Source organism: Arvicanthis niloticus, chromosome 2 (assembly GCF_011762505.2).
Source record: "Arvicanthis niloticus isolate mArvNil1 chromosome 2, mArvNil1.pat.X, whole genome shotgun sequence".
Classification (NCBI taxonomy): domain Eukaryota; kingdom Metazoa; phylum Chordata; class Mammalia; order Rodentia; family Muridae; genus Arvicanthis; species Arvicanthis niloticus.
This window is the reverse complement of record NC_047659.1, coordinates 147,570,509-147,598,494: the sequence shown is the minus strand read 5'-3', so window position 1 is coordinate 147,598,494 and position 27,986 is coordinate 147,570,509. Positions and strand designations below refer to the sequence as shown.

Genomic DNA, 27,986 nt, shown 5'->3' with positions numbered 1-27,986 from the left:
CCTCTCCCATCAGGTGGTCTCTGGTTGTGAGACTCTCGTGGGGCGCGAGCGTCGACCCACGGACCCCATTCCTTGCCACTCGCAAGCCCATGGGAGGGGGTTTCCCACAATGCCCAGCGAGCTCCAGCCCGCACTTCCGCTGTCCAGCCCCGCGGGAGGGGGGCGGTGGGCCGCCGGTGCTCCGGCGGCCACTCGGCCCCGGCCAGCCCGCTGCGCCCAGCCGCCGGAGCGGGGGGCGGGGCCGGCAGGCGGGGGCGGGGGCGGGACTGGGGCGGTGGCCGAGGCCAGGGCGCAGTGCGGGCCAATCAGCGGCGGCTGGGCGCGCGCCGGGGGCGGGGTCAGGGTCCGCGGGCGGGGCGCGTGGGGGCCGCGGGGCTGGAGCAGCGCGGGGGCGCGCGCCGGCCTGACGGACGGACGAACGGACCGGCGGGCGGACCAAGCCACCCGAGAGAGCGCGCAGCTCGGACCCTCCCGGACGCAGCTCTCGCCAGTGGCCGCGCGATCACCGGTCCGCGGCCACGGCGCCAGCCCGCGCCCGCGCCCCATGGGGTCACAGGTAAGCTGCGCCGGCTCATTGTCCGCGCGGCCGGGCTGGCGCACCACGCCGGGGCCGGGGCTGAAGCCCTGGCGGGAGCCGGAACCGAGTCCGGAGCGGGAGCCGGGCAGCTGCAGTCCTGGTTGCTGTGCCCCGGGCGCGCCCCCGCCCTGCCACTGGCCCCCCGTCCCGCCTCGCGGGGGCGCCCTCCTGGGGGCGATGGCGCCCGGGGACAACGCGGCCAGAGACCCAGGCCCGCGGGGCCACGGCCCGAGTGGCGTGGGCGGGGCGGCGCGGCAGGTCCCTGCGGGGCTGAGCGTGGAGGCGGCCGCGGCGCGGGGCTTCCCGGCCCCTTGGCACCTTCGGCAGGCGCTGCGGACGCCGGGGTCCCTCCTCGTCACCTCCGAAAGGGGATTTTTCCAGCTGGTAATTTCTGCTGCGTCAACGCCTGGCCCCGGGAGGCAGCCCGGGGGCGTCCCTGCGCCCCCCGCCCTCTCCGCCCTGTGCGTCCCCCGCCCGCTCAGCGGAGCCGCACCCGGACCCGCCCGCGCCGAGTTTGCCAAGAGTCAGAACTGCAGGAGGTGGGCCCTGCGGGGCCTTGGGGGTCATTGTCTCCCCAGAAGCTAGATGCTGGTTGTTTTAGATTTCCATTTTAATAATGGGCCGAACTAGGGTGCAGGGCCCTCCCGGTGCGATGGAGTGGGCAGCGCAGATAAGACGCGGCGCTCGGAGCGCACGGGGCGCGCAAGGGAACCGGTCCGCTACAAGTCGCGTCTTTGTTTCCCAGTAAATAGACCTGTCAGTTTCACAGGTTAGCGAAAGTCAGTGTCAGACAACTCAATCCCGAGGGTAAAACTGGAATTTTCTGCACCATGGAGAGGGTTCTATTTAGTTGGGGGATTTCATGGTATGGCTAGCGATTTCACTATTAGTAGGCGGAACCAGCTATACACAATAGGACTGGATCTGGGAGCCCAGGAACAAGCTAAATGGGGCGAAGAACAGATAATATCTAACCCAAAGAAATATAAACAGAAGAAAGTTTGAAATTCTTAGCGAATTTCCTCCGGCTGTCTCTGCTACAATCTCAGTGTGCCTTTAGTGAAGGTTACAGTGGGAAGATTGTTATCAGAATGTAAAGAAATGCTAATTAGAAAATGTTTAGTGAACCGCCTAGGCACTGACACCTGTGTGTGGTGCACTCCGGTGCAGGCATTGTCTCCCTTGTAGAACGTTGGATTGGATTCCTCCTCTAGGCTAACTAAACTTCCCATTAGGGTGCAGATTCGCGAATTCCGCTCTTGCTGGTCCTCGTCTCGCCAGTGCAAGGCAGTGTTTCCATTCAGCAAGAGAATAGTTTGTTCACCAAAAGGAAATTTATAGGTTTTCCATGTGAATAATGAAGTAAAGTTTATTATACTGGGGTTCTTCCATTTTGGTATATTTTATGATATTAGGTACTTTGAACTGTAAAGTTTAGGCTACATCTCCATATTATTGCAGAAAAGACAGTGATACTTAGGTTGAAATTACTGCAGATAGAAGTTTAGCATTTTCTTTGGAAACCTTGTAATCTTTTCTTTTTTGAGAGGAAACTGTTGGCTGTTATTGCCAGTTTTCTCTTTAGAATAGTAGAAAGAACTCACTTTGAGAGCCTAGAATCCAAAATCCAGCCTTCCCTCAAGCCTGCCCAAGGACAACATGTAATTAAGATTCTCATGACATTACCTTGAATGTAAGACTTTTGCTTTTGTTAGATAATTTTTATTCATGAGGCTGGTGTTGGCACATGCCTTTAATACCAGCACTTGGGAGGCAGAGCCAGAGGCAGAGGAATCTTTGAGTTCAAGTCCAGCTTGGTCTACAGAGTGAGTTCCAGGACAGCCAGGGCTGCAAAGGGGAACTCTCTGGGTTGGAAATCAAAAAACCATACAAAACCACAACAAGAAAGATAATTTCTACTCGTGTTCTGCTGCTTTATGTAAACGTAAAGTTACTTTGAGCCCAGACTCCAACCTCATCTCCTTCTGACTGGTCTCTTGTTACCAGAGCCACTGGTGACACTTAGTGCCCTGTAGCAGACATACCAGGGTCAGGCTAGTCCACTTCCCTGTGACTTGTGGTTCTCCTTGGTCACACAGAGAAACCAAGGCATAAATGTCAAGAAATGGAGAAAGTGCTTCAAAAATTGATAGAAAATGCCTGAAGAATGGGGAGGCTGTTACTACTGAAGATGTCTTATTTACAAACAGCGCTGAATTGAATTATGCTTTAACAGTGAACTTCCTGATTTTCTCTTGTGTGGAGGTTTTCAAATTAAGGAAAATTGGGCCACTCTGTCCCTGTGGTCTGGTTTCTGGGGCGCTGATCAGCTGCTGTGCTGTGCTCCTTGAGGTCTTAGACCAGCCTCTGAGAAGTGAAGAGGCCCATTTAGTGTACAGGGCAGAAAAATGCTTGAGCTCATTTCTCACCGAAGTCACTTTCTGTGGTTAGGCATTCTCTTAGCTGTTAGTAAGAAGAAAGTTCTAGAAACGATTGTCTCCCCTTTAATCTGAATATCAGAGTCCTTGCACCTGCCTTAGCCAGCCTGTTTCCGGGGCTTTATGTTCTTTTGTTTTCTCATTTTATTCTGCTTTGGAAACATATTCTAATTTAAATTCTCTGGAGTGAGATTGGATTGTTAAGAATTTGAAGCTGGGTAGTAGTGGCGCACACCTTTAATCTGAGCATTTAGGAGGTAGTGACAGGTGAATTTCTGAGTTCCAGGCCAGCATGGTCTAGGCACGGCTACACAGAAACCCTGTCTTGACCCCCTCACCCACCACACACAAAATAGAATTTCCCTTTGAACCTATTACATCTGTGAGTGGGTAGATGGTTGTTGTTTTTCAAGACAGGGTTTCTCTATGTATGTAGCCCTGGCTAACCTGGAACTCACTCTGTAGACCAGGCTGGCCTCAAACCCAGAGATCTGCCTGTCTCTGCCTCCCGAGTGCTGGGATTAAAGATATGTGCCACCACCACCTGGTGAAACTTTTGTTACTAGAGTTTGCTGAGTAACCTGACCCCTAAAAATAAACAGATAAAGGAAGTGTAATATTAAGACCAAAAGACAAGTCTTTGGGACACTGCCAAGTCTTTCCACTCATAATCTTCTGTCTTGTTGCTGCAGCCTTTGGCCAGGCCAGTTCTGGTCTTGAACTTGTCCTAAGAGCTGACTAGGATCTGAGAACATGCAGTTGGTGGGGGATCAGCTCTTTTCTTTTCTCTCTGTCTCGTAGTTTTTGGGTAGGATCTTACTCTTTAACCCAGGCTGACTTCAAACTTTGTATGTAGCTTCGGTTGGCCTCAACTTTGAGGCCATCCTCTCTCCGTTTTTTAAGCGCCAGAATTACAGCTATCTGCCACCGCACCAAGTCTTCCTTTTCTTTTGTTATGTTCTGTTTTGAAACAAGGTTACATGTGGCCCAGGCTGGCTTCAAACCCACGATGTAGCTAAGGATGTCCTTAAACTCCTGATCCTCTTGGCCGCCTACATGTCGAGCATTCACGGGAGGCCACCACGGAGCTTGGCTTTTCTGCCATAATTGCTTAACCACCTTTTTATTTCCCTCAGGTCTGTGCTCTGGTTTACTAGTGGACTGTGACTGATGCTGTTGCTTATAGGTAGAGAAGAGAAAGAACACGTTCTGACCAGTTTTATAAAAGAGTGAAGGGAAAGCAAGAAGACATCAAATTTGACCTAAGTATGACTTATGTAAGTTTTTATGCAGACTAATTTGATTTCAGGGTTTCATTAGTGCTGTTTGGTTTTGATTTATATTTTTTAATTACTAAGTATTTTATGTTTATTTATTTTTTAAGACAGATTTTCTCTTTGTATAGCACTGGGATTAAAGCCATGTGCCACCTCCCAGCCACTAAGTATTTTAAAACGGAATTTGGATTTTAAAAATTACTAAACTAGTTAGTTATCAGTAGCAAGTTGGGAAACATCAGTATGTTTTTCAGGAGCACACACGTAGCTTTTTGTGTTATCAGACATCCCAGCTTTCCTTTGTTCATCCTCCCCTCCTCCATGGTCTTGCTATGTAGCCCACACTGGTCTGAAACTCAGCATCCTCCTGTCTCTTAAGCTGGAATCAGAGATATAGACACCATCATGCCTGTCCCCAGGGTTTTTTAATTACTGTGGGTTTTTTTTTTTTTTTTTTTTTTTTTTTTTTTTTTTTTTTTTGTCATTCAGAACCTTAGGTCACTCAGGTCATAGAAAGTCATGACAGTAGGTGTGAGTAAGGAGCATCTCAGAGAATGTAGGCAAGATGAGGAGCAGTCTTGGAGTTCCTACTGATAATCTGAGGAAAGGGCCTTCAGCATTATACTCAGAGCCGGTACTCAGTAAGCCATGTCTTCCTCTGCCTTGTCAATATTGGATTGCTGGTGAGAGTTGGCAGACCTGGGAAAGAAAGGTGGTCTTGCTGGGCAGGAGCAGTGATTGAGTGCATATTGCAGCTTGTCTTACGCACACAGCCCCTTGTGGGTCTATATGGGAAGACCCATCTTTGCTTTTCGAAAGCAGTGACATGGTTCTGCAGCTGTCTTACTGCAGTGTGTCCTGGTACTGAGTTCCTTCTACACTTTCTGCCAGTACTTCTTTAGCTTCCGGCTGTCAATTCAGTTGCCCACAAAATAGGAACGATCTGATCTATAAATTCACATGCATGATGGATTTTAGAAGATATCTTTTCATTGTTTTTTTTTTTTTTTTTTTTTTTTTTTTTTTTTTTTTTTGAGACATGGTTTCTTGGTATCTTGGGCTGTGTACAGAGGGCTTAAGACTTGTAAGTGTGGTGTTTAGTTTAGTTTCGATTTTTTGTGGTGGTGTTGCTGGGGATTTGACTCAGTACCTTCCACTTAGTCCACACTGAGCTGTAACCCCGGCCCAACATATCCCAGATCTGTCTCTATGAAAAGTGGATACACTTGTGTGGCATGACCCACTTGCGTGTGAACAGGTTACTTGTCTTAGTGTGGGTCACCTGGAGAACTAGCAGTTTAACCCACAGTCTTTGATATCCAAGATACCAAAGCAGAGTTCTCTGAACCTCTATACATAGGGATAGACACAGGGCCTAAGATACACACATATTAGCAAAGAGGACGATGCTGTATTAAGTGCAAGAGAACATTTTCTTTAGAATTATTAGAGGAATCAATGAACCAATAAAGGAAACAAACATGAATCACAAACAAAAACTCCACCCTATGCAAGTCCGATGTTCTTTTTTTAAGTGTTACATTTATTTATGTGTGTGACAGAGACAGAGAGAGAGAGAGACAGACAGACAGATACCGTCTGTTGCCTGCCTACTATGTGAGTGAAGGTAGCCAGAGACAGCACCAGATCCCCTGGAGCTGGAGTTAGAAGTGGTTGCTCCCAGGGTGCTGGGAACCAAACTCAGGACCTCTGAAAGAACAGCAGGTGCTCTTAACCACCACTAAGTCACCTTTCCAGACCCAGATACTTTCCACTCTTTTTTTTTTTTTTTTTGGTTTTTCGAGACACGGTTTTTCTGTGTAGCCCTGGCTGTCCTGGAACTCACTCTGTAGACCAGGCTGGCCTCGAACTCAGAAATCTACCTGCCTCTGCCTCCCAAGTGCTGGGATTAAAGGCGTGTGCCACCACCGCCCTGCAAGCTCGCCCTTTCTTGTTCCTCTGATTTCCAGCTGGTTGATTCAACTCACCTGTTATGGCGATTAAATCTGGCTTCTCTTGGTTTCTTTTGAATTGCTCTGCTTGCCCTTATACAACTTTGGTAATACGTTCTAATTTTATGATTCCTTCTCATTTTCTGGCTCATTCTGTCTTGACCTGTGTCTGTACAACTGCTCCAATAAAACAGCCTTTGACACCACCTCTTCTTCTTCTTCCTCTTCTTCTTCCTTCTCCTCCTCCTCTCACCCCGCAGCCCCTGCAGTGCTCCCTTAAGTAGCTTCCCTTTCCTCTCCTTGTGAGAGTGGGGCATATCCTGTCAAATCTTTCTCTGATTCGTTACTGTTTCTTTTTTTGTTTTTTGGTTTTTTTTCCAGACAGAGTTTCTCTGTGTAGTCCTGGCTGTCCTGGAACTCACTCTGTAGACCAGGCAGGCCTCAAACTCAGAAATCCACCTGCCTCTGCCTCACAAGTGCTGGGGTTAAAGGCATGCACCACCATTGCTTGGCTTGATTTGTCACTTTTTCTGCCACTAAACTAGATATCTCTTTCAAACATGGGTGCTTCCTTCTACAAACTAACTTCATTTTCATTGTATGGGATTCAAGGTGGGTACTAGGAGATGAGCACAACTATAACATAACATAAATAACATAATCTCTGGGTTCACAATGTGATAAAATATCCTGCAACATCTCTACACATGTGCTATAGTGCTCACTCACTAAATAAATACATGAAAGTAGAAATGGAGTTGAGGACTGGGAGGTAGCTCATCAGTGAAGTGCTTGCCTGCTATTTGTGAGGCCTTGGGCTTCATCCCCAACACTTCAGGGAGTGGGAAATGAGGCCATTCTGGCTGTAAGGACAAGAGCAGCGACAGGACCAGAAAACAGAACTATTCACAGGTACAGCATAGCTGGGAAGAGTGGGGACCTGAGCCTTGGAGGAACAAAGATGAGGGGTTAAGATTGCTTACAGCAAAACAGAGGCTCAAGGCATGCTGCACAAAACTCTGGTGTGTACAGTTTAGTGGGGTTGTGATTGATGAGTGTGCTCCAGTCCCTGAGATTTCAGGATAGCCATCCCAGGAGGTTCAGGTTTGTGGATACAGGACTGTGTCTCTACCATATTCCCATTGAGAATGAGCTGTAAAGAGAAAGTGGTCCAGTCTTTTTTGTTGCTCAGAATAGGTCTGTTCCGTGTTCTCACTCTATCCCATTTAAAGCACTGAAGCCTGTGAGTGGCAGTGTGCTTTTATTTGGGAAGTTCAAAGCCAGTTTGGGAATTTCTGAAAGAAGCAATTACTCATCTTCATCTAAAGATGAGGAGGAACTGGGAACAATTTGTTGTAACTGGCGTTCTCCATCGCCTCATTTTAAGCAGAATCTGTGACCTTCTAAATCTTTGCCTTATCTTATATATATATCAAGGGTATATATCAAGGGTACCCGCTCAACTTTATCAAGGTGACTTTGTCTGTATGGTTGTTATCAAGACACCTGACTAACACTACCCTGAGTATCTGGTCTTGAGGAAGCCTCACATCACCCAAGCTTCTGCAACATTCAAAATCTCTTTTCAAATACAAGTTTGTCATTTATAGTACCTATTTCTTAGCTAGCATTCCCTCGTATCTACAGAAAAAGGTGTGGTCACAGAGGGCAAGCGCCTAGAGTTCCAAGACACCAAAGATCAGAAAGATGCTGGGAGAGAGGAAAAGGGATTAAAAGATGCAGAAAGGGAAAAAAAGTATTCTGAGGAACATACATGATCATGGATGAAGTGTCCTGGATGTTGCCTTTTTTCTTCTACATGTATTGATGCCCTTCGAGGGCTGCATTTTTGTGGCCACTGTGCTCAGGTGTGTGTGCTATGAGTGTAGTGTGTGGCTGCCATTCTGTTTTCCTTCGTTGACTGGAGCATGTTCCTGAAAACATGTTTTCAAGTCAGCATGAGAGCGTGAAGAAGCTGCCAGTTCTGATGTATGGCTGAGCTTGGTCTTGTGACCCATCAGAGAACCCAAGGTCTTGTAAACCTAGTCTTCCTCAGTCTCCTCATTGGGCATCAGAAGTCCCTACGTCTCTCAGACTTGTTTTTTGTATTTGCACATGTCAGCTCTGGGGATGTTTCTAAGGCTTTCAGCAAATTCCCACTTGGGATCTATGTCCCATGGGAAAAGATTGCACCCTGGCAAGTGTTTTGGGAGTTACTTCAGGGCATTGGCCTGCAGCTGGGAAGTGTTCAGCAGTCGGTGCCCTGCCCTCCTGGCTGCCTTTACCTATCAGAACCACTATGGCACCCATCTGTACAAGGATGTCAGCTTCCCAGCGGTTCTCCTATGTGCCAGTTCCAGTTCAACTTTCTTCATCCATTCCTCCAGTGTTAACAGCTCTGAGAATTTCCTGTACATTAGAGTTGACAGGTGGTTTTCCCATAGTAACTTTGCAGAAGAGAAAGTTCTTGGCTCCTGTGCTCACTGAGTGAGATTATCCTGGGCAGTATGACTTGGGCAAGACACCCATGGTCTTATGTTCTGAGAACTTGGAGTAAATATCATGAAGATACTGTTTCCTGGGATTACTAACTCTGAATTCACTTGTATGATTCTGAAGTGGAACTAAGAGAGTCAAGATACTTAAAACCACACAGGTGCTTATTAAATAACAGGGATGCTCCACCTGTAACACATGAAACTATTGAGATTGATGATACGCTACAATTAGATGTTTCTTTCTTTTTTCTTTCTTGGTTTTTCAAGACAGGGTTTCTTTGTGTAGCTCTGCCTGGCTGTCCTGGAACTTGCTTTGTAGACCAGGCTGACCTCAAACTCAAGAGTTCTACCTGCCTCTGCCTCTGCCTCCTGAGTTCTGGGATAAAAGATATATACCACCATTGCCTGGTGTTTCTGTTTATCATTAATTCTTAAAAGTGCTCATGCTTTTGTACTACCACTCTGGCTTTTTGTTTGTTGGTTTGTTTGTCTGTTTGTTTTTGTTATACTTGGGTAACACTGTAAGTGGGAAGCTTTTGTGGTTTTCTATTAGAACCCACTACACACAAGGAATAATGAAGCAGGAAATTTTCTCTTTTTGTTTAATTTTTTATTTATTATTATTTTTTGAGACAAAATTTCATAATGTAGAACTTTCTGTTTTGGAACCCACTGTGTAGATCAGGCTGGCCTAGAACAGCAATAATTTGCTTGTCCCTGTCTCCTAAATTCTGGGATGAGAGGTGTGTACCACAGTGTCTGGTTAGCAGGGAGGTTTTTACTCTTTATGCTCAGGGAGTTTTTAAGAGCTTTTCAGAAACCATGAGCATGCCTTCTGTGGGACACATGTTCTGTGGCTAGCTTACTAGACAGCTGAACAAGGAGCTTTTAATGTTAGGTTCATTTTATATTTTCCAGTTTTTCTTATGTTGTTGGCAGATGAGACAAAGGGAGTAGAAGGTGACCTCATGACCCTTTTGGTTTAAACAAATTTTTATGGTGGCACATCGCTTTTGCAAGTACAAAAACATATCGAAGATGAAAAGCTGGTTTTGACAATTCCTTTGCTTCTTCTCTGCTGGTCTGACCTGTTTATTATTGTTGATATTTTACATTTATTCCATGTGGAATTGCAGGAGATCTTGAGAAGTGTGTGTAGGTACCAACTAGCATCTGTGCTACTGTGTGGCTGTAGGAGTCATGTGCAGTGACAGCATTCTCAGGCTGGAGCTAAACTATGAACACTCACCAATGCCTGTGATTTCCTGGTATGCCCAGAGCCTGCTGGTGCCTGAGACCGAGGGATGGGGATTCAGGACCGAGACACAAGAAGCTTGGGGTGGGAGTAGGCAAATCCTGATGTGCACTGAGTGTTCTCCTCTGAGTTCAGAAAGTTCTTGCTCCTTGGGGAAGCACAACTGGGCACAGTGTCAGCTGTGGGCTAACCAGTTGACCATCCTGTTTCTTATCTAATTTATCACGGTTATTTTTCAATCAAGTTGATTTTGCCTTGTTTTAAAAACATCCATGGAGTTACACGTTTGATGTCTCAATTTATTGTTTATTGTTTGTTTAGATATACTTTTATTTTGTGTATATAAGTATTTTGCCTGCATGTGTACCATGTGCCCATAGAAGTCAGTCACCCTCCTGTAACTGGAGTTACAGATGGTTGTGATCCACCAAATGGAGGCTGGGAACCAAACCCAGGTCCTCTGCAAAAGCAACAACTGCCTTTAACAAATGAGCTATCTCATGCCTACCACGTCCCTTTGGTTTTTTAAGACATGGTTTCTCTGGGTAGCCCTGACTGTCCTGGAACTTTCTCTGTAGTCCAGGCTAGCCTCAAACTCACAAAAGAGCCACCTGTCTCTGCGTTCCTAGTGCTGGGATTAAAGGTGTGTACCACAAACGCCTGGCTTGGTTTTTTGTTTTTTGGGTTTTTTTTGTTTTGTTTTGTTTTGTTTTTGTTTTTTTTTTTTTTTGTTTGGTTTTTTTTTTTTTTTTTTTTTTTTGCTTTTTGCTTTTTGTTTTTGAGACAAGGCTTCTCTGTGTAGCCTGGCTGTCCTGGAACTCACTCTGTAGATCAGGCTGGCCTCAAACTTAAAGATTTGCCTGCTTCTGCCTTCAGAGTGCTGGGATTAACGACATGCACCACCATTGCTCAGTGATTTTTTTTTTTTAATAACGTGTGTATGAGTACACGTTTGCAGGTGCATGTGGAAGTCAGAAGTTAACCTGAACTGTATCTCTGAACCCCAGACTCTTTGCAGAGCTTTAAAGGGATATACTTTCCAGCCTTACCATAAAACTAATTGCTCAATAACTTGGTGGCTGAGGTCATGTGGCTCCCAGGAAAAGATTATCAATACCATCTCAATTTGAGGAAAGTAGGATGCTATTTGTATGGGTGCCCATTTAACTTTTAGTACTGCTTAAGAATAGCCACAAAATACATTACATATACTTATTTTTGTGTGCTTTGGAAGCCAGAAGTTCAAGATTAAAGTGTCTATCAAATTCCCAGTAACAGGTGTTGGTAGCTGTTCTTCGTTTATAACCTTGTTTGTCCGTTCTCTGACTTCATCTTCACATGACTTTCCCCACTGTGTCTGTGCACAAGGACACCAGTCATGGTGGTTTTGATCCACCCTGCTCTATGCCTACAGAAACCCTGTTTCCAAATGAGGTCACATTTAGAATTGCTGGAGGTCAGAGCCTCCACAGACCTGTTGGATTCTGACACTTTTCCTCAATAGATTGCTCAGTCTAGCGTTTATGGGGCCTCTCCAGGTATCACTAGTTGTCACCTTCATCAGCCATGATGTCCTTGATGGTCTTGTTATTTACAGCAAAAATGGCAGTTAAGCAGCGAATCAGCTAATAGGTATGTAAACCTGTATGTTCCACAAGCCTGCAGCAAGCAGGGTTTTCAGCTTGGGGGTCAGCAGTGAACAGTGAACTAGACACCACGGCAGGGGTAGCAATGACGTAAAGACAGATTGTAGTGTCTCTTTTATTGACAGGACCCTGGGAGGTGCAGCAGAGGGAGGAGCGATGATTTATTGGCGCTTTGGGTGTGATATGGTCCTAGGGATCAAACCCAGGGCCTTGACACGTGCTACACACGTGTTCTATGATTAAACTTCGTTCCCAGCCCCCAAATAGCATTTTAAATATCTTCCCTGGAAATGAACAGCAAATCCTGAAGTATAGTTATGGAAACTTGGAAAGATTTGGTTTGTAATATAGGAATATAAAATAAAGTTGTGTGTGGTGGAACTAACACTCAACTTTGAAATACAGATGGATCTAAAGTTTTCCAGGTCTGCAGATGTAGCAGAGTCAGTGAGGCACTTGCCTAACCTACCTCAAGGGCTGCACTTGACCCCCAGCACCTATAACAATGAGTTGTGGTGGGCTCGGTGTTGTGACACATGGCTTTAATCCCAGCACCTGGGAGGCAGAGACAGGCTGATATCTGGGAGTTCTAGGTCAGCCAGAGGGTTAGTAATGAAAGCCTGTCTCCAACAACAAAATCAAACAAATAATAAACCAGTTGTGGCAGCACACACCTATAATCTCAGCTCTTACAAGATGAAGACAGAAGGATTAGATAGCATCCTTAGCTATGTAGTAAGCTTGGGGTAGCCTAGGCTATTCTAGACATTGTTTTGTTTTTTGTTTTTTAAAGAGTAGGGAGTGAGGCTTAAGAGATGGCTCAGCAGTTAAGAATGCTTGCTGTGCAAATCTGCCAACCTGGGTTTCATCCTTGGAACTGTAGACAGCATGCTCATGGAACCCATGTAAAAGTGGAAGGAGAGAACCTGACTTTATATAAAGTATCTTAAGAGTATTCCAAGGCAGCAGCCATGGTTAGCTGTGAGAATGTGGCTTGTCTAAAATGGACTCCTACAGTCCAGCGTGCAGCACTCCTTGGACTGTAGCAGTGGGCCTGCTATCTCTGAGGGTTACTTTGAGTGTGGCCCTGGCTTGAGGTGAAGGACTAAGCAAGGTAGATCCTTGTGCAGATACGGGTAGGTCTTCCAGAGGGATAAGGTGCCTAGAAGATGAGGATCATATCTGTACAATCAGGTACCAGATTAGAAAGAGTCTGACACATTTGCTATAATCACCTGATTACATACTTTCCCAGTTTTATAATGTGACATTTATTTATAACTCAGTTGTATTAAGAAAAATGAAAAGTTTTAGATAGGCTGGTGAGATGAGCTCAGCTGGCACAGGTGCTAGTGAGGTGCCAAGCTTAAAGACTTAAGTTTGATTCCCAGAACCACATGGAAGGAGAACCAGGACAACAAGTCATCCTCTGACCTCTACGCCCATGCCATGGCAGGGTGCTCCTTGCATAAATATATATAATTTTAAAGCTTTAAATGTTTTTGAATGAACACAAACTTAGCAGACGTGTCCTTGTCCCCAGCTGCAGAGACTCCTGGGACTCTGCTCTGTCCCCCTTGTCTCTTTTCTTTTCCTTGAGTAATTTAAACAAATCTCGGACATTCCGTTTTATCTTTGAACATTTTATACCCCGAAGGTCTAGCATAGTAAAACACCCAGAAGCCTGCTTGCCCCACACTGAGCATGCCCGGGTTGAGTCCCTGTTTTTCAGACTGTCTCACGGTAGGGTGGGGCCTCTGAACTTTCTTTTATTCTGGGAAAATTCTCTCTTTGTTGTTAAGGAATCTGTCCTGTGGGTTCTCCGTCTGGAGCTCATGACATAGTGACCTGGAGCAAGTGTCCTGGGCTAGAGTAGTATCAAAGGGAGGTACAAACTCACCTTTAGTGGGCAGGTGTGGGGCAGGTCCTTCTGTAGATGTGTGGTAATAACATTTCACTTGAACTCCAAGTTAATGTATCTTTTAAAAAAGTTTTAAAATGAATTTGCATATATGGTCTATGTGCATGTGCAGAGTCAGGAGACAATGTGCAGTTCCCACTCTGTCTCTCTCTGCCTTATTCTTCTGGGAAATAATCTCTTACAGAACCTGGAGCTAAACTGGCAGCCAGCAACCCCAATGGTTCTCCTCTCTCTATCTTCTACAGCATTAGGGTTACAGGGACATGTAGCCATGCCCAGCTTTTTATATGGGTGCTGGGGATTTGAACTCAGGTCCTCAGACTTGCATAGCAAGTGCTTTTACCTGCTGAGTAATTTCCTCACCCTCAATTGTATCTCTTCTTCTTCTCTCCTCTTCCCCCTCCTCTCCCGTTTCTCTCCTCTCCTCCTCCCCCTTCTCTCCTCTCCCCTCTACTCCATCCCCTGTCCCCTTCTCCCCTCCCTTTCGAGCATGTCTCAGGGATTCAACTTGGGTGTCAGACTTGGTGGCAAGCACCTTTACCCACTGAGCCATCTCATCTGCCCTGGTCCTACTTTAAAAAATATTATGCTTTTATACTTTAGCTAGAAGCTAAGGAAACAATATGTACGTGCCTTCTTTTGAGGAGACTCATAGATTTTTTTAAACAAATTATCACCTATGTGATGATAAATTCAAGCGTTAAAATAGGTCCAAAAACTTGTTTTCTTTCAAAAATTCTAAATTTGCTATTGGCTAATAAAGCATAGGGCTGTCTTGTGAAATTTTTTTAAACCTCAAACATGTCTCAGTTCTCTCATTTTCAGTTGGTTTCTATTTAATCTTTACCAAAAGCACAAATTAGGTTTGCTTCTCCTTCCCCTGCTGCCTTATCAAAACTAGCCTCCAAGTGGCCGTTACTCAGGATGCCCTGGATGACCTTCTTCCTCTACTCTGGAAGCACCGGGATTACAGGAGCGAGTCTCCACACCTGCTCCCCCTTTCAGTAGGAGAGGTGGATGTGTAATTTTACTTAAATGTAGTATTTTCCAACTGTGGGAATTTCCTTGTGAAAAGATGGCTAGTTCAGTGGCCATCACTAAACATTTACTTTGAGATGTACTGGATTGTTTCTTTAGAATATTTTCATGTATGCTTCTCATTTTGGAATTAAGACCTATTTTTGCTGGTTTTTTTTTTCTTCCAGATACATGGTCTTTATCCATAACAAGCACTGGGTCTCAACACACATATTTGTTCTTCCAGAAAAGTAGAGTTGATGAACCAGACATGGTATTGAGGTGTAGGGTTTGGTTCCAGGAACACTGGAACTCTGGGAAGAAAGTGGGCTTGCTCATATTGTGGTCCACTCTCTGATCCACAGTGTGGCAAGAAGGGAGCTGTCTTCTGAGCAGGGAGGAGCTGAGTTAAGGAAGTGCCTGACTCAGCCATCACAGAATCCTGTTAAATGCCATTGCCTGCCGGCCCAGGCAGGTTAAAGTCCTTGGATATTGAATACCCAGGTGACTCACAGACTATCAATCTGGACCTAAATGGTATACCATAAATTCTGTAGGAACTGAGACATTCTGGCTCTCATATTACTTGTGGCTTTGGGCATGGGGCTCCCGGAAACCTTGCACCAGACATGTGGTGAGGGTACATCCTGCCAGAGCTACCCACAGGCCTGCGGGGGAATTTCTGTCTGTTCTGGGAAGTCAGTGCTTTGGGCAGCTTCTTTGTGAGGGGCAGGTAGGGAAACCAGTCTCTGTCTTTTCAGGAAAGATGCTGCCCCATGATAACTTTGGGTTCTAGGTGGCACGAGGGCAGCACGCCTCACCTGACCCATGGCCTTCATGGTAGGGAAGTTTGTGGGAAGTCACAGGTACAGGCTCTGCCTGGCCTTCGCAGTTCCAGCCCTCACAGGAGGAATAAGGTGTTGGGTTTAACATCCTGGGCACTGACATCTCACTTGGTGGTCATATCTTTGATTTTCTTCATGAATAAGGAATTTTTTTTTCCCCAGAGAAAAGGGTTGAAGCAAATGTCTTGAGTCTGACAGGCCTGTCTCACCTAGAGGGGAAGGGACACACACACACACATATTCTCTCTGTCTGTCTGTCTGTCTCTCTCTCTCTCTCTCTCTCTCTGTCTGTCTGTCTCTCGTAATTTAAATTTTGTTTTGTTTTGTTTTTCGAGACAGGGTTTCTCTGTGTAGCCCTGGCTGTCCTGGAACTCACTCTGTAGACCAGGATGGCCTCGAATTTAGAAATCCGCCTGCCTCTGCCTCCCAAGTGCTGGGATTAAAGGTGTGCGCCACCACTGCCTGGCCCGTAATTTAAAATTTTTAAATAGTATTTTCAATAATGGTTCTTAACTGTTTTAACCTCCTTTTTACCCACCACCCACCAGAGGTAGTGGAAAAGAAAGGATACAGGGGAAGTGGACCTGTTTAGAAATGGTTCTTTGGAGCAACTCCTGTCTGTGTTGTCAGGAAATGGGCAGTTGAGTTCAAATAGAGGCAGCTCAATCCACTCGCAAACACTTCACGGATATATCAGTAGTCTAGTTCGGTAGATTCGGGATAGTAAACACGAATCAGTAGTGATGGCACTGCCTAGCAGAGATGGCCGGCCTCAGCCTCGACATGAGCCGGTAGCAGGAGGGACCAGCAGAAATGCCAGAAGTTTTCAGATGTGCCTCTCTCGGCAAAACGATGCTCAGTGAAGACCAACAAACCTCCATCACTGTCCATTGAATCTTTTTTTATACTCCCTCCAAACATCACCTGTCCCCTATGGGTCTAGCCTCAGTACAGGTCTAGCCTCAGTACATGTCTAGCCTCAGTACCTGCACCTGTCTCAGCTGACATCAGCTGACTTGCCACAGAAGTGGCAAGAAACTGTACGTCACCAAAACTTTTTCAGTGTGTTTTTCTCTATGAAATCCCAACAAACAGAGCTCAACTATGTAATGTAAGGTGGACCTATGTAATATAAGGGAGGACATATGTGTTAGCGAAGAATCTTTCATCTCGTGTCCTTTCACGTGCTTGCTTTAGCAGAACACCCTTTCATCAGTGTCTACTTTAGTTTCTTCATGAGTCTGGCTTAGCTTTTCACCTGTGTCCACCTTAGGAAAACACTCCTTCATGTGTTTGCCCTAGCAAAACACCATCCAACACAGCTGACTTTCCAAAGAGCCCTTAAGTTTCCACTTCACACACGTTCTCTGTCTCTTCTGGTTTCTGTGCGATTAGTTCCACGTGAACTGCTGAGCACTGACGCAGACAGCAGTCTGTGCCCCTCTAGTTGGAGTCCTCAGCCATTTTCTGATTGTTGGGAATCTGGGAGTTTTTATTTTCCCTGATAGACAGTAGTTCTTAGAACAATGGAGGTTTGGGGTTGTTTCCTTTATAGAGTACCAAAGTTAGAGTCAGTGGGCCAGAGGTGGGGACATGTTAGTGCATTCTATCCCCAAAGTGCTGACCCAGGACAAGAAGGCACAGCACTGGGTGGTGTGCCACCATCTTTAAGAACCTAAGAGCTCACGTCACTTCTGATCAGCAGCAGCATCTAGACCTCATGGAGGTCTTCCTTCTAGTCCAGTACATTGTTCCTGATTTCTGTAGGTGTTGATTTATCTAAGGTTTTAACATTAAGTTAAGCTAAGCTGTCAGTTTTAGAATTAACTTTGACCTTAAAAGAATAAAACAAACCTATAAGTGGTGGCATGTGCCTGCATTTCGCGAGGTGGAGGCAGGAGGATCAGTGTTCAAAGCCTCAGCCACAGGTTTGCGTTTGAGACCAGCATGGCCGACGTGAAATCCTATCTTAAAAAAAAAAAAAAAAAAAAAAAAACAAACATCAAGGGCTGGAGAGAATGGATGTGTCAGTAGTTAAGCTGACAGACTGCTTTTCGAATTTGATTCTCAAAACCTGTGTCATGTTTTGTCATCTCCAGTTTCAGAAGATCTGATAACCTCTGGCCTGTGGGCACCTGTACTTATGTGTGCCTAATATTACATAGGCACACAAACACAAATAATAAAATAAATCTTAAAAATAAACAATAACAGGACAAGGGGTCAAGGATAAACCAGGCATGGTGGTGTTTACCTGTAATTCCAGTGCTTCAGAGACTGAAGCAAGAGGATAGCCATGAGTTTGAGAAAAACCTATACTACATAATGAGTACCAGGCCAGCTCAGGTCTCACAGGAAAACCTTAAATTCAAAAACAAAACAAAAGAGAATGAAGACGACTTTGGGGCTTGTCAGGCACCCAGCTAAAACTACAAGTTTGGCAGCTATAGGTATCCCTCGTGTCCTTTTCTTTTATCAGACTTAGGTGGAACATTGAATGGGTTTGCTCTTATGCTAGGAGGCTTAGGTCCCATGGTTGGCTTCATTGCTTCTCTGATTATAATGAAAAGGAATTAAGGGTTCTTGGGACCCAGCACCACTGAAGTATGCTCATACAATTCCCATTTCTGAAGCAAGAACTGCAAACTTCTGGGAATGACCTCAGGTGGGCAGCCCACTGAGAGCTTTTGCTCCCCTCAAAGACACTGGGCTTGCTCTCTGTCTTTCATTTCTCTCCTTCACTAATTTCCTTCCTCCCTTCTTCCCTTTGCATTGGATCTTGCTATACAGCCTGTGTATACCATGGGAATGGAAGGCTCATTAATCATAGGCCAGAAATGAAGAAGGATTGCTTTGTGTTAGGATGCTGTTTGCTTACTGTTTGTACATTCAGTGTCTGTGGTCTGGTGAGCACCTGTGGCTGAGAGCCCTGTGCCTGTGCATCCGGGACTTTTGAAACAAGAGGTCTCATTGCTGTGAGACCATGACAGGGGCTCGTGGGTCCTGGGCTGCTAATCAAGCACTAGAGCGTTTCTACCGACAGTCTGTACAGATGGGTTTCTGTGCTTCCAGCTAGTGCAGTGAAAGTCTTATTGAAATTCTGTGTGTGTGTGTATGTATGTATGTATATATGTAAGTATATGTGTATGTATGTATGTATGTGTATATGTATGCATGTATGTATGTGTGTATGTATGTATACATGTATGTATGTGTATATGTATGTATGTATGTGTATATGTATGTGTGTATGTATGTATGTAAGTGTGTATGCATGTATGTATATATGTATGTATGTTTGTGTATGTATGTATGTGTGTATGCATGTATGTATGTATGTATGTGTGTATGTATGCATGCATGTATGTATATATGTATGTATGTGTATATGTATTTAATTTTAAGAGAGAGTGTCATATAACTCAGGCTGGCCTTGAATTCAGTATATAGATAAAGATATCCCTGAACTTTCCAATCTCCTGCCTCTATCTCCCAAGGGCTGGGATCACAGGTATGTGACACTCTGCTGGTTTATGTGGTACTGGGAGTCGTGTATGCTATGGAGGCATTCTTCCAACACAGCGACATTTTCAGTGAAAATGTCTCAGACCTCGTTACTCACTTGCAAGCACAGTGATCTTGGAATGTGACTAACTTCCTGCTGAATCCTGCTTGAGTCTGAGTGACCAGGATCCCAAGTTGCCATTATAACATTTAGCTGTTTGGAAATGGGCTTTTTACCTTGTTAGGCTGATACCATCTTGTTAAGTGGCTGGCACCTACATTTTCTTTTGTCATTTTTAAAAATTTGGGGGGCTGGAGCCCCTAGATCAGTTAAGAGCACTGGCTGCTCTTCCAGAGGACCTGGGTTCAAACTCCAGCACCCACATGGGAGCTCACAACTCTCTGTAGCTCCAGTTCCAGAGGGTCCAGCTTCCTCACACAGACATACATGCAGTCAAAACACCAGTGCACATGGACTAAAAATAAATTTTAAAAGTATAAAAAAACCCCAAAGATTTTTGGGTACGAGTGTGCATTTGAGGCAAGTATTCTATTGAGATACATATCCCATCAGTACCTTACTGTGTAGCCCAGACTGTGTTAGAAGTCATGATCTGCCTGCCTCTACCTTCCAACTGCTAGGATTTTAGATGTGCCTGCCCACACTTGGCCCTGATCAGCTTTTTTTCCTAATAAAATCACTCTGTAGCTTTTGTCTAAGGCCCTGAAGATGCTCACAAACTAGGGGCTTCCAGTGCGAACTTGGAACTCTTGACTGGCTCTGGTAGCCAGAGGGCCAAGGTTGGAGTGTGACAGGAACATTCTCTCTTAGGCCTGTGCTTCTGTGGTTTGCAAAGCATCCTTCCTCCTATGCATCTGTGTTTTGAGTTCCCCTTTCTATAAGGATACTAGTCACATCTGGGTGGGATTTTCAATCTTAGTTTGGTCAAATCTACTTAAATAAGGTTCCATTCTTAGGTATCAGGTTAGTTTGAACAAACCTTTAAAACAGGGTTTAAACCAGGACAGCAACAGATGTGCTCTCAAAAACAGTAACTAATAAGAGTTTTGACTCTGCCTTGTGTGGAGTCACTGGACTCAGCTTTTCCAGGCTCCCAGTCACCCAGTGGTAGGACTTTTCCTGCCTTCACTGTCTTCACCGGGCAGTGGTGGCGCACGCCTTTAATCCCAGCACTTGGGAGGCAGAGGGAGGTGGATTTCTGAGTTTGAGGCCAGCCTGGTCTACAGAGTGAGTTCCAGGACATCCAGGGCTACACAGAGAAACCCTGTCTCGAAAAATAAACAAAAAAAAAAAAAAAAAAAAAAAAAAAAGGAAAAGGAATTTTCTGTCTTATTTTGTTTCTGTAAATACCTAAAATGGAAGGTTTCAATATTTCAGGTTTAATGTGAACAAGTTTTTGTGGGGTTTTGTATGAAATGAGCCTGTGTGGTGTTAGGATATGATCCCCAGGCTGAAATGTTACTGGTGGATAGAGAAGGATTGTATAGTTGGTGTGCTGTCTGCTTAAGGACAAAGTGGCTGACATTCATGCTGGAGGCTTCCTAGAACATGAAGCAGTGCCTTGCTGCTGGATGTGTCCCATTCTTACCTTTGTACATCAACAGATGATATAGTTGAGCCTTTGAAATTAGGTCTAAAGGTGGAGTGGAGGCGTAAGAAGTCAGATTCTAGACTAAAAGGAATATTTGGATCCGATGGCTCACAGAGGGACATCTTCCCCTTTCCAATTCTACAAAGCAGAGGAATTTCTCTACAGTTTACCTTTAGCCAGAGGGCAGAGCTGGCAATTCCCAGTGGTCCTAGTTGATGTGGCAGGAGCAGGGGTCTGTTCTAGGCTGGTCCTTTTTAATCGCTAGGGCCACTTTTCTATGAGCCAGAGCCTGAGTGAGGATATTCACGCATGGCTTTGCCTAGTGGCTTTCCATGGCCCCAATATCCCTTGAGGTAACAGAATTCAACTGATTTCCCGTGTTGAGACTAGAGCCTCAACCACTTGATACCTGACAGCTCTCTTGTCTCCCAGCTCCTTGACCATCGCTCTTCGTGACCTCGTTTTAGGCGTCTTCAGGCAGCCTGGTATCTGCCTTTGCCACGCCTATGCTGCCTAACCATCTGAGATGGGAGCTTTAGGCAGCTCTTTTGTTGTTCCTTGCACTGACCCACACGAGACCTATATGGGGCAGCTCTGACTGAGCTTTGCAAAGGGGGTACACTAGGCCAGAACAGCCACACATACTACTTAGTGACACGGCCCTTAGCAGGATGCTGGGTGGTCATGTTTTCTCCATTCCTGAAGGCCCAAGAAAGGCTGTCAGGGAGTCGCTTTAGCCTCATTCTGTCTTAATAGACTAATGTAGCAATCACAGGGAGGGTCACAGTTGGAAGGGCCATTGAGGTTATGAATCTGACAGTGGCGTCTTCTAAAGCCACCTACCACCTTCCAGTCGAAAGCTGTTCCCTGCCTCTTTTGTGTTCTCTATTCTGTGCTGTCTGGACCCTCTCAAGCCGGTTCTATCCTTTGCTGGAGTTGGCCTGGCAGGTAGAATGGGCATGGTCTCCACCCAGTTCTGCTACAGGCTCAGCTGCATCATCAAGGTCGTCTACCTGGTTGGAGCTGGATGGTGCTGAAGAGACCTAGAGCTCCTCGCCTGCCTCATCCATGGTCTTCCATCGCCTGAGTCGGGGGTGGGGGGGGAGCAAGTAGGGAAGAAAATTAAAGCCCTGCCTGAAAAGAAATACTCCAAACAGTTACCCAGTGTTATCATAAGATAGTGAGAAAGGAGAAGCAGCTGGAGTGATCTGGGTGGGGTGCAGATCTAGGGTAGACAGAAAGCAGGTCGGTCGCAGAGGGAGGAACAAGGTAGCCCCAGCACGAGAAGCCAGGCCAGTGCAGAGGGAACTGAGAAAGGGTAGCACCAAGAGGAAGAGGGAAGGGCAAGTGGTGTATGGGGAAGAGGAGTGGGCAGGCATCAGGTACAGGTTTGTGTTTCAGATCACACTGGCTGCAGAGTGGAAGCAAAGTTCTCCACCGGGTGATGAACCAGTTTCTGTTCCCAGGAGAAAATGTGGGTGAGGCCCTTGTCTCATTGTCTCATGACAGCTAATCAGTTACTGCATTTTGGAGTATCTCTCTCTTTCTCCCTCCCTCCCTCCCTCCCTCCCTCCCTCCCTCCCTCCCTCCTTCCCTCCTGCCAACCTCTCTCTTTCCAGCCTTGACCTTAACATGGATCCCCAGTTAGTCTCACACTTTGAATCCTCCTGCCTCAGCCTCTCCTGAGTTAGTACTCAGGATTACGGGCATTCTCACCTCCATGCCTGGTACATATTTAACTTTTTTTAGTATGGCTGTGAGCAGCAATAATGTGATGTAACGGAATTCGCTTTACACAGCCATGTCATGTCACTTGAGGCTTCAGCTTGTGTTTTCAGAAGGAAAAGGAGCCCTCTAGGTATCTCAGTGTGTGGGGCGGACCTACTCAATCCAGCATTGCTTGGACTGCTGTGCTACATGCAGGATGATGGAGAGGGATTTTTTTTTCTGGGAGAGATTAAGCAAGGCAGCCTTTGCTTTCCCTGGAATTGGGTGACTACTTGGTAGGAGTGTCACGTGGCTGTCATAAATGCCACAACCTGAATTTTTGAGTCACAGAACTTTCTGCTCCCTTGGTCCTTAGAGGCTGCGTTTATGAAAGCCCTGGGAACTCTGCTTTGAGCCTGTGGCACGGCAGAGTCCACACAGGCACTCTCTGCTTTTCCTTCTCAAAAGGCATTACTGTTAATCATATGGGATCAGGCACCCATGCTCATGGCCTTACCCTAACCAATTACATCCAGATGACCTATTTCAAAATATGGTCACATTCTGTGGAATTTCCCTAAGTTTGGGGGCACAGTTCAGCCTATCACAGCTGAACAAGAACTTTATAGACTTCTCTGCTAGACGTTGTAGCACACACCTGTCATCCTTGCTAGGTTAAGATAGGTATTGGTGCACTCTCCCAGCTCTCAGGAGCCAGAAGCAGGTGAATCTCTGAGTCTGAGGCCAGCCTGGTCGACAGAGTGAGTTCCAGGACAGCCAGGGCTTCACAGAGAAACCCTGTCTCAGAAAAACCAAAGTGGGGGGGAAAAGTTACAGGACAACATGGGCAACTTAGTGAGATCCTGTCTCAGAATAAAAACAATTAAGTGAATGGGTGTTGATGGTGTAGCTCAGCTGTGAATCCATAACTGCTACTCATGAGGCCCCGGCTGCCACACACACACACACACACACACACACACACGCACACGCACACGCACACGCGCGCACACACACACCCCTCCAACTGCAGTTGCACAAAGTGTAATTTGATGATTCTTTACTCTATCAGATGTTTCCTATGAGCTTTTCATGACTCCTTCCTCATTCCACTGCAGGCTTGGACATCCTCCTGAAGCTCTTCTTGTGGCGGTACCTGCCCTCCTTCAGTTCAGCTTCCTCGGGTCAGCACACTTATGTTAGCAGCCATCTTTCTGTGGCAGGAACACGGAGGGTGTGCAGGGAACCCCTTCAGGAATAGAGGCCTCCCTTCTTTTGCTGAGCAGGATCTGTTGATGGATGTTTTCTTGGGTCTGTCTCTTCACCCCTCGAAGGGCATTGGGGCCATTTTCAAATCCAGCTGTTGAGTAGAACTGATATTTGTGCATTTGTCTTTTTGATCATGCTCAGATTTCATTGTTCCTGACTTTAAGTCATGATTATGTGGCATTGGGCATTTTGTTGTCTCTTTTGATGTTTTGAGATAAGGTCTTGCTTTAAAATTAGATCTCTCTCTCTATATAAGTATATATAAGTATATATAACTATATATAACTATATATATAACTATATAGCTATATATATATATAACTATATATATAACTATATATATATATATATATATATATATATATATATATATATCCCAGGCTGACCTAGAACCCTGCCCCAGCCTCATGAATGCTGGAATTACAGGTGTCTATAATCTGGCTCAACTCTTGAAGATACTTTCTAGTTACTTTTAAAAATGGCTGTGCCCTTACTCCCTTCAGCAGCCTATGAAGCTTCCTGCTGCTCTCCTGCCTGTGCATTGTGATGGTGGCCACTGGAGTACAGGGGCCTCTCGTGGTTTACGTTTGTGTCTTGCTGGTGGCTGAGTTTAGTCACTGATGTATCTTTTCTGTGCCATATTTGTTCAGAATGTTTTCCCCTTAGAGTTGTAGAGAAATGATCATGAGAGAAGTCTTTATACCCATAGTATCTTCCAAGTCCATAGGGTCTGTGGGTCACTAGCAAAAGAATCTGAATAGTTGGGCTTTGAGACCTATTTGTGACATTTTTAAGCAAAAACATTTTTATTAGTGTTTTTATTACTATCCTCCTCATTATTATTTTATGATGCTGGCGATTGAACCCAAGGCCTGGAACAGCGTGCTGAGCAAGCTTCATTCCCAGTACGTAAAGGAAATTCAAATAAAATGTTTAACTGAAATTAAGTCAGATGTGAGAAAAATAGTGAGATGAAGTTTGAATGTGGCCAAAGCATTTGATGTTTGAGAGGAATGTTTACATCTGAAGCGTCATTCGAAACAACAGATTTTTATTTTTTCAGGAATGTATGGGCTGGTTTTGTGTCAACTTGACACAAACTAGAGTTATCACGGGGAAAGGAGCTTCAAAAAATGCCTCCATGAGATCCAGCTGTAAGGCATTTTCCCAATTAGTGATCAAGAGGGGAGGCCCCTGTGGGTGTGGGTGCCCCTCCAGGGTCCATCCCTGGGCTGGTAGCCTTGGGTTCTATAAGAAAGCAAGCCGCACTACACGTACTACATGTACAGCTGGAGCCATGGGTCCCTCTGTGTGTGCTCCCAGGCTAGCGGTTTAGGCCCTGGGAGCTCTGGTTGGTTGGTATTGTTGCTCTTCCCGTCCTGACTTCCTTTGGTGATGAACAGCAATGTGGAAGTGCAAGCTGAAGAAACCTTTTCCTCCCTAATCTTGACTTGCTTCTTGGTCATGATGTTTTGTGCAGGAATAGAAACCCTGATTAAGACAAGGAATGTGCCCAGGGAGAAGAGCCTAAAGCTAGGGCTGTTGACACTCCATCTAGCAGGGAGTGACTTGAAGTTGCAGGTAACGAGTCTCTAGGTCACCAGCCCTGAGTGTGAAAGTGCATGGAACCAGCATGTTGGGATGTGACAAGAACACTAGATCTAAACCAGACTTTGTTTGTTGAGACTTTGTTGAAGCTGACTTTGAACTTGAAATCTTGTTTCTACTTTAGTTCTGGGACTGTAGGCACGCTCTGCTAGTCTCGTCAGGATTTGACGTTTTCATTAAAATCTTTATGAAAGCGCTCTATAGGGCCAGAGGAAACACTCTACCCAATTTGTCCCTCACCTCAATACTTCAAGCAGCTAAGTCAGTACGTGGCAGCTTTGAGTTCCCAATTCTTGTGCATTTTAAGGTGATGTCAATCATCACATGGGAAGCTGGGGTGGACAGTAGGTATCCCGTCTCCAGTAGGATATCTCCTTCTTGTAACTTAAAAAATGTTTTTATTATTTTTATTTACATGTATGCGTATGCGTGTATACCACTGTATGCCCAAGAGAGCCTGAAGGCGGCGTTGTGTTCCTTGGAGCTGTAGTTAAAGGTGCTGCAGGTGTTGGGAAACCAACTCAGGTCCTACACAAGAACAGCAAATGCTCTTAACCTCTGAGCCACCTCTTCAGCCCTGATTGTAACTTATGGCTAAGAATCCTTTAACATCAGTGCTGGATAGACAGAGTTCTGTTACTGCCAGGGTATGAATACCCTAACGGTTGAAAAGTGAAGGCCGCACATGACTGAGGAAGGGTGCCTGTCACTTCTCCCCCAGCATCACTGTACATCACACTCCTGCCTCTCACATCTGAGGGGTTTCTTCTGTTGGAGAGGTCGGGCCCCATGGCCTCAGTGCCGGCTAACTGGACTGAGCAGAGCCAGCACACACTTACTGTCTCCGTTTGGGGATGTGGCACCAGCTGGAGCCTCCGGTGTAACGGGTTTCTCATTCCTCAGCTTTGGTGTGGAGTCAAACTCCACTTGTTCTGTTGGGTCTGTGGTTTAAAGTGATACATAACGGAAAGGTCAGGCACCTTGTTGGCTGGCATACGACAGGCCTTCAGCTGCCACCCTCCATTCTTTGGACTCATTATATATCTGCCACTGTTCACAGTATCCTGAGAGCTTGAGTGGAGAATTTCATAGGTTCTTGTCAGCTATCAGGGTAATGCGACTTTAGCATTGGTATATTCAGACTGGAATCCTAGAGTGAATGCAGGCTGTTTCAGTGACCACTGTTGTGAAGCTTGTTTAAGTGCTTCTATTCAAAACCGAAGTATTGATGAGTATGGCAGCGAACACCTTTAATCCCAGCACTCAAAGAAACAGACATAGGAGAAGCTGAGTTCAAGACTAGCCTGGTCTACACGGTGAATTCCAGGACAGCCAGGATCACATAGAGAGACCCCACCCTGTCTCACAAACTAAAGAAACAACAACACCCTGAAGTATCTTAGAGTAAATGAGCTGTGGATGAAGCAGGTACCAGAGAATTTGTAGGAAGAGAAAAGCCATTGAAGTTTGTGATTCTTCTATATCATTAGTACAGTGTGGTAGCAACACCCCCAAACAACTGTTTGTCTCCCCAGCCCTTTCTTATGCTGATGTGGCATCTGTGTCCTTGTGGTAGTAAGATGCTCTTCTATGGCCCTGTCTGATGTTACTTGTTTTAGCTCCTTTGTGGGTTCTTCTTTCTTCCACCCTTTTAATCCCCTAACACTAAATAAGAAGGGAAAGGGATAAAAAGGAAAGGAAAGAGGTCACTGAATAAAGTCAGGGATTAGGACAGGGAGCAGCATCTACTTCCTGCTGATTAGAGGTGTTGAGTTCCTGGGGCAAGTTTGATCTTCACCATCAGGATAGCTAATTTCTTCTTGTTGTCTCTTCTTTGCAAATGACTACTTAACAAATGGCGACCAACAACTAACAACCCCCACACCGCCTCTCAGGGTCCAGCATCTATAGACCCTCAGAAAATTACCCACAATTCCAAGTATCACACAATTGCAGCAACTATCTGCAGCTGACAAAATCCTGCCTCTGTTAGAGCAGGAGGCAAATCATAGGCAGCTGCTGCTGGCAGTCTGAGGCGCTCCACACCCCACACAGGTGGAAAGCACCTTCCTATGAATTAGCACCTTTCCTAAAATGAAAGCACATTCCTATTTGTGTGTGTGTGTTTGTGTGTGTGTGGTTTTGGGGGGGAGGGGTTCGAGACAGGGTTTCTCTGTGTACCCCTGGCTGTCCTGAAACTCACTCTGTAGACCAGGCTGGCCTCGAACTCAGAAATCCGCCTGCCTCTGCCTCCCAAGTGCTGGGATTAAAGTCGTGCGCCACCACTGCCCGGCTTTATTTTTGTTTTTAAATATTATTTAGTTATTATTTATCTGAGTACACTGTAGCTGTCTTCAGACACACCAGAAGAGTGCATCAGATCCCATTACAGATGGTTGTGAGCCACCATGTGGTTACTGGGAATTGAACTCAGGACCTCTGGAAGAGCAGTCAGTACTCTTAACCCCCAAGCCATCTCTCCAGCCTGTGTGTGTGTTTTAAAGAAACCAAAATTCTCACCGCAATACTGTAGCACAGGTTCTTCTTGTCTATTCACAGGGGTGTGTCTCACGAGCAGATCACCAGGGCAGTTGTCTATCCTCTCCCACAGAGATGTAGGAAGCCTAGCTTATAGTCAGCTTCTCACGTGTCTGATCACTACATAATACCACTCCCAGGTGTGCAAGAAGCTTTCAGTTCCAAAACTCAGTTGTCAAAAGCCACTGGAAGCAGATGAGCAGCTGCCATAATTCTGCTTTGATGAAGTCGCCATGACAGCCACAAATGTCCTTTCAATGTTGAGAGACCTGAATCACTCCCGTCAAACCTCTTGGGCTTTAGGAAAGTGCCTGTCCTGTG

The 27,986-nt window shown here is 45.6% G+C and overlaps 1 protein-coding gene across 2 annotated transcripts in view; it reads left to right on the top strand.

The window, feature by feature from the left end:
- Positions 1-362: 362 nt before the first annotated feature.
- Zbtb46 (zinc finger and BTB domain containing 46) overlaps positions 363-27,986 on the top strand; it is a 69,610-nt gene continuing 41,986 nt past the window's right edge. The window contains exon 1 of one of the 2 annotated variants that reach the window (XM_034493834.1): positions 363-556. The gene's annotated coding sequence lies outside the window, so the exon portion shown is untranslated. Of the gene's footprint in view, positions 557-4,158; positions 4,293-27,986 lie in introns of those variants that run through there. The other variant, XM_076930424.1, reaches the window with a different exon arrangement.